Raw genomic sequence first — 9,058 nt, forward strand, 5'->3', positions numbered from 1 at the left:
GACCCTCCCACCTCTCACGCTCTCTCTCACTCTCTCTCAAATAATTAAAATCTTTTTAAAAAAATAAAAAATAAAAAAACCTAAAGGGAAGAGAGGAGATAGATGCATATTTAGATGTTCGGACATGCACACGTGATTGGCCTCTGGAGTGCTACAAAATTCCAAAATTCCAACTGCAACCAAGGAAGGAAAGGAAGACCACAGGCCAAAGATAGGAGACTTGCTTTTCTTTCTGGAGTTTGTTGTACCAGGTGCCTGCATGACTTGTTTATTATAGAAAAACTAATTCCAAAAAGGAAGTATGGAGAAGAGTGACACTAATCATGTGGTAAGATTGTATACTTTGACGTAAGTCAATGAGAAATGCCCACATCCTCATTCCGCCCCCTTCTGCTTCCTGTCTACGTAACTCAGAGCCAGCCTTTAAGTTCCAGGTCAAAGGCCATCTTCCGCCGTGTGGCACAGAACTCAAGGGCCTCGAGGAACAGGCTAGGAACATAAATGTTCCAAACAAATGAGGCAGCACCGAATAGAAGTCAGTGTGGAGCTGAGGAAAGCTAAGAAGGATGACCAGATGCTGAAAAGGAGGAACGTAAGCTCGTTTCCTGATGATGCTACCTCTCCACTACAGGAAAACCGCAACAACCAGGGCACTGTAAATCGGTCTGTTGATGACATTGTCAAAGGCATAAATAGCAACAATTTGGAAAGCCAGCTCCAGGCTACTCAAGCTTCTAGGAAACTGCTTTCTAGGGAAAAACAGCCCCCCATAGACAATATAATCCGGGCTGGTTTGATTCCAAAGTTTGTGTCCTTCTTGGGCAGAACTGATTGTAGTCCCATTCAGTTTGAATCTGCTTGGGCTCTCACTAACATTGCTTCTGGGACATCAGAACAGACCAAGGCTGTGGTAGATGGAGGTGCTATCCCAGCATTCATTTCTCTGTTGGCATCTTCCCATGCCCACATCAGTGAACAAGCTGTATGGGATCTAGGAAACATCGCAGGTGATGGTTCAGTTTTTCGGGACTTGGTTATCAAGTATGGTGCAGTTGACCCACTATTGGCTCTCCTTGCAGTTCCTGATATGTCATCTTTAACCTTACTTGGACACTTTCAAACCTTTGTCGCAACAAGAATCCTGCACCCCCATTAGATGCTGTTGAGCAGATTCTTCCTACCTTAGTTTGTCTCCTGCATCATGATGATCCAGAAGTATTGACAGATACCTGCTGGGCCATTTCCTACCTTACTGATGGTCCAAATGAACGGATTGAAATGGTTGTGAAAACAGGAGGTGTGCCCCAGCTTGCGAAGCTTCTAGGAGCTACTGAATCACCCACTGTGACTCCTGCACTAAGAGCCATAGGAAATACTGTCGCTGGGACAGATAAGCAGACTCAGGTTGTAATAGATGCAGGAGCACTTGCTGGTTTTCCCAGCCTCCTAAGGAACCCCAAAACTAATATTCAGAAGGAAGCTACGTGAACAATGTCAAACATCACAGCTGGTGGCCAGGACGAGATACAGCAAGTTGTGAATCATGGATTAGTCCCATTCCTCGTTGGTGTTCTCTCTAAGGCAGAGTTTAAGACACAAAAGGAAGCTGTCTGGGCTGTGACCAACCATACAAGTGGTGGGACAGCTGAACAGATTGTATACCTCGTTCATTGTGGCATAATAGAACCATTGATGAACCTCTTAACTGCAAAAGACACCAAAATTATTCTGGTTATTCTAGATGCCATTTCAAACATCTTTCAGGCTGCTGAGAAACTAGGTGAAACTGAGAAACTTAGTATCATGATTGAAGAATGTGGAGGTTTGGACAAAATTGAAGCTCTACAAAACCATGAAAATGAGTCCGTGTACAAAGCTTCATTAAACTTGATTGAGAAGGATTTCTCTGTGGAGGAAGAGGAAGATCAGAATGTTGTGCCAGAAACTACCTCTGAAGGCTGTACGTTCCAAGTTCAGGATGGCACTCCCGGGACTTTTAACTTTTAGATTGTACAGCTGAGGCAAAAGATGTTTGTTGTGTACTCTGTTTGGTAGAAGTTTGTCTTATTGTTTCTCTCCTAAGAACCCTCTTTTTTCTTTTAATTTTTTTTAGATTTTATTTACTTGAGAGAGAGAGACAGACATAGTAAGAGAGAAAGCACAAGTGGGGAGGAGAGGGAGAAGCAGGCTTCCCGCCGAGCAGGGAGCCCGATGCGGGACTCGATCCCAGGACTCCAGGATCATGACCTGAGCTGAAGGCAGACGCTTAACCGACTGAGCCACCCAGGCGCCCTAAGAACTCTTTTTAAATGTGTTTTGTTACTGTAGCACTTTTTACAACGAAACTCTACTTGACCAGTTCCAGACTGTACAAACTGTATGAAGCTCCTCCTCTCAGCGGGTTTCTTATTTCTATGTAGAATCTCCTCTCTTGCAGTGTCCTGTAAATAAAGATTAAATTTCACTCTTTTCTTTAAAAAAAAAAAAAATACAACAGTAGGTCTGGAACTTGGTTGCAATCCTGAAAAAAAAAATTCCTGCCCTCCCCCGGCCCCCACCCTGCACAAAATTGATTTCTCCCTTCACTGTGACCCAGGGCTCTTTGATCATAGGTCTTTTGATGAACTTATATTGTAGTACAGTCATTCGTGTGCCTAACGGGCTGTCGCTCTTTGAAAAATTAATGACAATGGTTGTCAGCCTTTCTTGAGGGCTTATCAGGGGCCAGGCAATATGTCGAGAGCTTCACATCTATTATCTCATTTGGTCCTCATGGCCATCCTAGAAATCAGGTACAATTTTTAATCCCCATTTTTCAGAAGAGGAAATGAATCTCAGAAAGATTGAATAACCTGCTCAAGGTCACACAAGTAGCAATGAGGTGCGTGGGCAGAGCTAGAATTTGAATCCAGGCAATTCGACTCCAGAACCTATCCTCTTTACCAGTACTTCATTTTGGAAGACAGGACTTGTGTCCCAATCCTAGCGGGAGATTCAGGGCTAACACCTTAGTTTGAATAAGGCAAAATTAATTCAACAATACTTTATTAGGCAATATAACATGCAGAGTTTGCTTCCCTACTTCCATAAACTCAATGACAGGGAGAACGTTTTATTACATCTCACCTGACTTATAAGGGCTTCTTAAGAAAAATAGCTACTATGTGGGTAAACCTTGAAAATATTAAGCGAAGTGAAAGTAGCCCATCACAAAAGATACCATCTCATATAAATGTCCAGAATCGGCAAATCCATAGAGACAGAAGGTAGAGTAGTAGTTGCCAAAGACCGGGGGGTTGGGGGTCAGGGGGAGGATGGAGCAATCAAGCAAGTGACAGCTAAAGGCTATTGGGTTCCTTGTTGGGGTAATAACAATGCCCTAAAACTTGACTGTGGGGATGGTTTCACAATTCTGTTAATATTTAAAAAACCATTGAGTTGTACAATTTAAGTTGGTGAATTGTACGGAATGTGTTATATCTCAATAAAGCTGTTTTTTTTTAAAGGAAACTATCTGTTGAATTATCTTTCCAAATATATGCCAAAGATTAGACAAGAATAGGTGAAAGATACAGATAATGATAGATTGGACAACTGGCCAAGTAGAGAGAGCTCTAGATAGACAGAGGACCGATATGTACATAGATTGAGACATGCTTCCTCTTTATTTTTTCCTTCATGTTCTCCCTTCTAGAGGCCAGCACCTCAAGAGAGTAGTAGATCTCTCAACAAATCAGGTTATTAAGGAAATGCTAAACAGCAAAGACAGCATTAAACACCAAGCCATATAGACTCAAGTCCTCCTCCACCGGCTCCTCCAGCACTTTCTTACCAGTTCTGGTGTCCCGAGTTGTTGGGGCTGCCTGTCATTTCTCTTAGATGTGCATCAAAACTCCCAGCTTTGAATCATGTTATCAAGTTGGAGCCCAAGACATATCTCACCTAGTCAACCTTCAGCTTTCAACTCAAGAAAGAATGTTGTAATATAGTTATCCAGAATAGCAGCAAGCCCATCAGAATTTCTTTTATCTTTGGAACGCTTTACGTAACTTATTTTGCAAGAGATCCACATACTTAATTTCATTTTTCATTGGCAAGTGTTAATATAAGTTCTCATTCCCAGAAGAAACTCCGGAGCTACCCAGGGAATGGGAGGGAAGACAGGAAAAAGAGCAGATTCTCTGAATCCAGAGTCCTGGAGCACCAAGAGGAAGAGACCCTGCATCAAGATGGCCTCCACTGGGGACCCTCACTGACCCATCAACTAGGGACATCTACCATTTCATTCGTCAGTCCCCAGAACCAAGGAGGAGGAGGAAGGACTTAAGCGCCTCACAAGGGGTTGGAGGCATGAAAGCGAAAGCAAAATCTTGCCCCACCGGAACCAAAGCCACATCATAGGATTTCCCTCTGAGCCAAGTAAGTGGTATCAGTGTGACGCTCCAAATGGTACTCACCATTTGCAGCTACATCAGGAACGTGCATGCTGTTCCCTCCATCTGGAATGCTGTCTCCTCCTCTACTTTGCAAAGTTCTACCCATCGTTCAATGCCAACTTCTCCACCTCCGTGAGGCCTTCTCTGATCCTACCAGGCAAAGCTCACCACTCCTTCTTTGGACCTCCCCTAACATGCCATTCATACTTAACTCATTGTAATATTGTTGGCTGTTCATGTCTGTTTACTCTAGTGGGTCAATGGCTTCATGAGGAGAGCAACTGTGTTTTAGTTACTGCTATACCCAAGACATAAAGGGTTGACAATGTGCCTGCCCCACTTCCCGCTGTGCATTATTGAATGTTTATTTTTTAGAAATCCCATAGTTAATTAAAATAGTGCAATTATATTGCACTACACTCAGTATATTGAAAGGCATTACTTTTTATTAAGGCTTTTTTTTTTTTCAGAGCAATTTCCAGTTTAAACAAAATTGAGTGGGTGGTACAGAGATTTCCCATATGCTGCCTGCCCCCACACATGCATAACCTCCCCCATGATCAACATCCCCCAACAGGGTGGTACATTTGTTACAATCGATGAACCTACATTGACACATTATCATCACCCAAAGTCCATCATTTATCTTAGGTTTCACTTAGGTACCGTATATTTTATGGGTTTGAACAAATGTATGACATATTTCTGTCATTATAATATTATCTAGATCGCTTCTCGGCCTTTTGGCTAAGATCAAGTATAATAATATCCAAAATATTTTCATTGCCTTACAAATCCACTATGCTCCACACATTCATCTTCCTTCCCCATCTGCTGTCAACCACGGATTTTTTTTTATTGTCTCCATAGTTTTGCTTTTTCCATAATATCATAAAGTTGGAATCACATAGTATGCAGCTTTTTCAGATTCTTCCACTCATAATTAATATGCATTTATGGTCCCTCTATGCCTTTTCCTGGCTTGATAACTCATTTCTTTTTAATGCTAATGATATTCCATTGTCTGGATGTACCACAATTTATTTATCTATTCATCTACTAAAGGACATCTTGGCTGCTTCCAAGTTTTGGCAATTATAAATAAAGCTGCTAGAAACATCTGTGTGCAGCTTTTTGTGTGGACATGGGTTTCAGTTCATCTGGATCAATACCAAGGAACACAATTGCTGGATCAAATAGTGAGAGTGTGTTCCGTTCTGTAAGACACCGCCCAACTGTCTTCCAAAGTGGCTGTACCATTTTGCACTCCCAGCAGCAATGTATGAGCATTCCTCTTGTTCTGTATCCTCACCAACATTTGGTGTCCAATCAGTGTTCCAGACTTTGGCCATTCCAATAGGTTTGTAGTGATAGGTATCTCGTTGTTTGAATTTGCAATTCCCCGAAGACCCATAATGTGTAGCATAAAAGCATTACACTTCCAATGTGCGCATCAAAGATATCACAGAGAGTTTGGAAACTTGTCATTTCTATATTTTACTTTTCTAGGAACCCTGGAGTGGCCTGTGGCTCTCCTGACCTCCAACAGCCCCTGCACATACATCAAAGTCCTACCCAGAAGGCATTCGGGAAATGACTGCTGATAAATTGCTACTCTGTTGCCAAATTCCTTTCAGATGGATCAGTGCCAGGAGATGGTGGCTTTTCTATGGGAGAAAAACTTGATATCTTTCCATTTCCTTTCGGGCCCTGGATGCTATGTGCCCATAATAATTCCATAAGACATGTCTCTGCCTATGGACCCACCACAACAGTAGTCTCTTCCTAGCATATTTCTCCCCTGGCCATTGGTCACCTAGAAGCCCCAGGCAGAAAGTATTCTGCTCCAGGCACCTCCTACTAACCTAGGAACCTTAGGAATGTCCCTCTCTTTCTCGGGGGGGGGGGGCACAATTTCTTCATTATAAAAGAAGGATCTCAATAACACCTGCCCTCTTCAATTTGCAAGGATGCTTTGAGCATTAAATTATAGATTTGGAAGTGTTCATAAACTGTCCAAGGACTATGCAAATGTAAGAGTTTTGCTATCAGCTTCTTCTTTGTAAGTGGATTAGCTAGGCTTGGTATGGAGAATAATTCCATTTACATGCAGAAAACATTCGACATAGAATATACTCACTACCGGGGCGCCTGGGTGGCTCAGTTGTTAAGTGTCTGCGTCTGCCTTCGGCTCGGGCCATGGTCCCAGGGTCCTGGGATCGAGCCCCGCATCAGGCTCCCTGCTCAGCAGAAAGTTGCTTCTCCCTCTCCCACTCCCCCTGCTTGCGTTCCCTCTCTCGCTGTGTCTCTCTCTGTCAAATAAATAAATAAAATCTTTTAAAAAAAATACAAAATCTTAAAGAAAAGAATATACTCACTACCACACGGAGCGAGAAATGAATAATGCACACAGTAATAGGCAAGCCTAATCTTATTGTATAGCAGGACAAGCTTTTTTTAATCTAATACTTCTTTTGAAAAATGAAAAGAGAAATCCTTCATGTTATTTGAGGTTTCAAATAAATAAATACCAGAAATTGAATATCATGATTCCAATATGATCCCTTACCCCCCCCTCCCCAGCTGAAAGCCACTGTTGGGGTTATTAGCTCTTTCCAAATTGGGGTTTATAATAATAGCTAAAATTTATTGAAAATTTATTACGTGCCAGGCCCTGATCTAAATATTTTACAAGTGCTAACTTAGCAACTAACAACAACTTAATAAGATGCGTGCTCCATTTTACAGATGAAGAGCCTGAGACACAGAAAGAGTACATAATTCACTTCCAGACACACAACTAGAGAGTAACAGAACCAGTCTTTGAGTCCCTAAATTATGATAGGGCTAACCAACCCCTTAACATAGTATTGATCATTTGATCAAGTTCAATTTGGTTCTCATTCAACAATGGATTAACCTTTTGGAGTATCTGAGATCAAAGTTCTGAAATAGGAAGCCAACCCCAGGCACAGGATGAGGCAGCAAGTCCCCACAGAACAGATGCTCTGGGGGCACTGGGTCTCAGACGCCCCCTGCTGGTACCCACTCCACACCCCATAGAGTCCTCCTGCATCCCCTCTATAAACAATCCCATGAAATTGGGGTGGTTTTTTTGAATGTTCTTAGATGAGGAAACTGAGTCCAGTCGGCCTGATCCCGAACAACACAGTTGCGAAGCAGCCAGACTGAGACCCAAATCCAGCTGTCCCCCAGAGCCACAGTCTTTCCTGCCTTACTTTGCCCTCATCCCAGAGAGCACCTTTGAGATTCCTGGGGCCATCCATCCACTTGTTCAACCCTTGGTGAGAAGCCACTCTGAACTCTCATTTCCTGGGACAGAGCAGAGGTCATTTCCATTTTCTTGAGAACCCAGCCTGAAAGCTCGAAAGACTTTTCCAAAAAAAATTCAAAACACCCTGTGTGTGATGCGTCTGATGCAGTACGTTTAATGATTGAAAATTTTTCCTTCACAATGGAGCTAAAAGCTGCTAAGCATAGAAGGATAGAGGCTCTCAAGGTATATGCTGGTTTGAGGTGTAGAAAGCACTGGAGATATATTAATATTCTAGGAATAACTGCAGCCAAAAACTACAACTAAAAATCAGACTCATTGCGTGTCCTTTTGGAAGAGGGAGTAAGTGACACAAAATCCTGAGGAAGCCTGGTGAGAGATGCTAGGTACGTGGGCACAGTTTGCAAGGGTAACATGAAAATGAGACCTTTCTCCGCCTTGTGTTCTCACTAAAACTTGGGCCGGGAGCTTATGGTATCAGGCCAGCTTCCCCAGAATGACATGGAGACTCCACTAATCCCACTAGAATGTAATCTCCTTAAAGCCCAAGTCTGTGTTTCTCTTGTTTACTTTTGTGTCCTCGGCACCTAGAACAGTGCCTGACATGAAAGAGATTCTTGCTGTTCTGCTGTGGACTTGGGTAAGAGACCAGCCTAAGAGAGAAACATAGACATCATGCATCAGTTCAGCCCCTGGTACATCTGCTACAAAGGAGATCCTGTGTGTGACATCAACTCCTCCATGCTGGGGTAGCCCCCAACTCTGGCTTCTGCCCCCTCTCTTCCCAGATCTCAAGCTGCTGGGCTGGGTGACCAGCAGTCTCAGGCGGAGACTTTAATAGCATTCGGGGAAATAAGGAGAATCCCTTTTGAGTTGGGGGGGGGCAAATTCTAGTCGGGTTAGATGTCTTTCTGTTGTTTTTTATCCTGGGATTAACACATGAGAAAGAAAGCATAGGCACTCTGAAACATTCTGTACCATAAGCACTGAAATGAGAGAGGATTGATTGATGATAGATACATAGATAGATAAGTAGGTGATAGAATTACATAGAATTCATATAAATATATATGTGTATTTATATGTATGTTTATTTATGTATGTATGTATTTATCAAGAAATATACAACACTGCCTTCTTCCTCATAAATGCAGTTTCTTGTTTTGCTGTTTTGTTTCCAGCCTCCTTCCTCCCAATTACATAGAAAAATTACATGAAAATAAATGGAAATGTCTGTTCTTCATTTGGATGGCTTCCTGCAAAACACAGGATTTGCTTTATGGAACTGAAACATGTAAATCAGCTACAAGAGATGTGGTATGGGCTG

At 42.4% G+C, this 9,058-nt stretch overlaps 1 pseudogene; it reads left to right on the forward strand.

Moving 5' to 3' along the window:
• The first annotated feature begins 514 nt into the window (after positions 1–514).
• On the forward strand, positions 515–2,015 carry LOC112817241 (importin subunit alpha-1 pseudogene; annotated as a pseudogene).
• The last annotated feature ends 7,043 nt before the right edge of the window (positions 2,016–9,058 follow it).

The sequence above is a fragment of the Callorhinus ursinus genome, unplaced genomic scaffold (assembly GCF_003265705.2).
Source record: "Callorhinus ursinus isolate GAN/ISIS: 27379988/994484 unplaced genomic scaffold, GSC_fseal_2.0 scaffold43, whole genome shotgun sequence".
NCBI classification, from domain to species: Eukaryota; Metazoa; Chordata; class Mammalia; order Carnivora; family Otariidae; genus Callorhinus; species Callorhinus ursinus.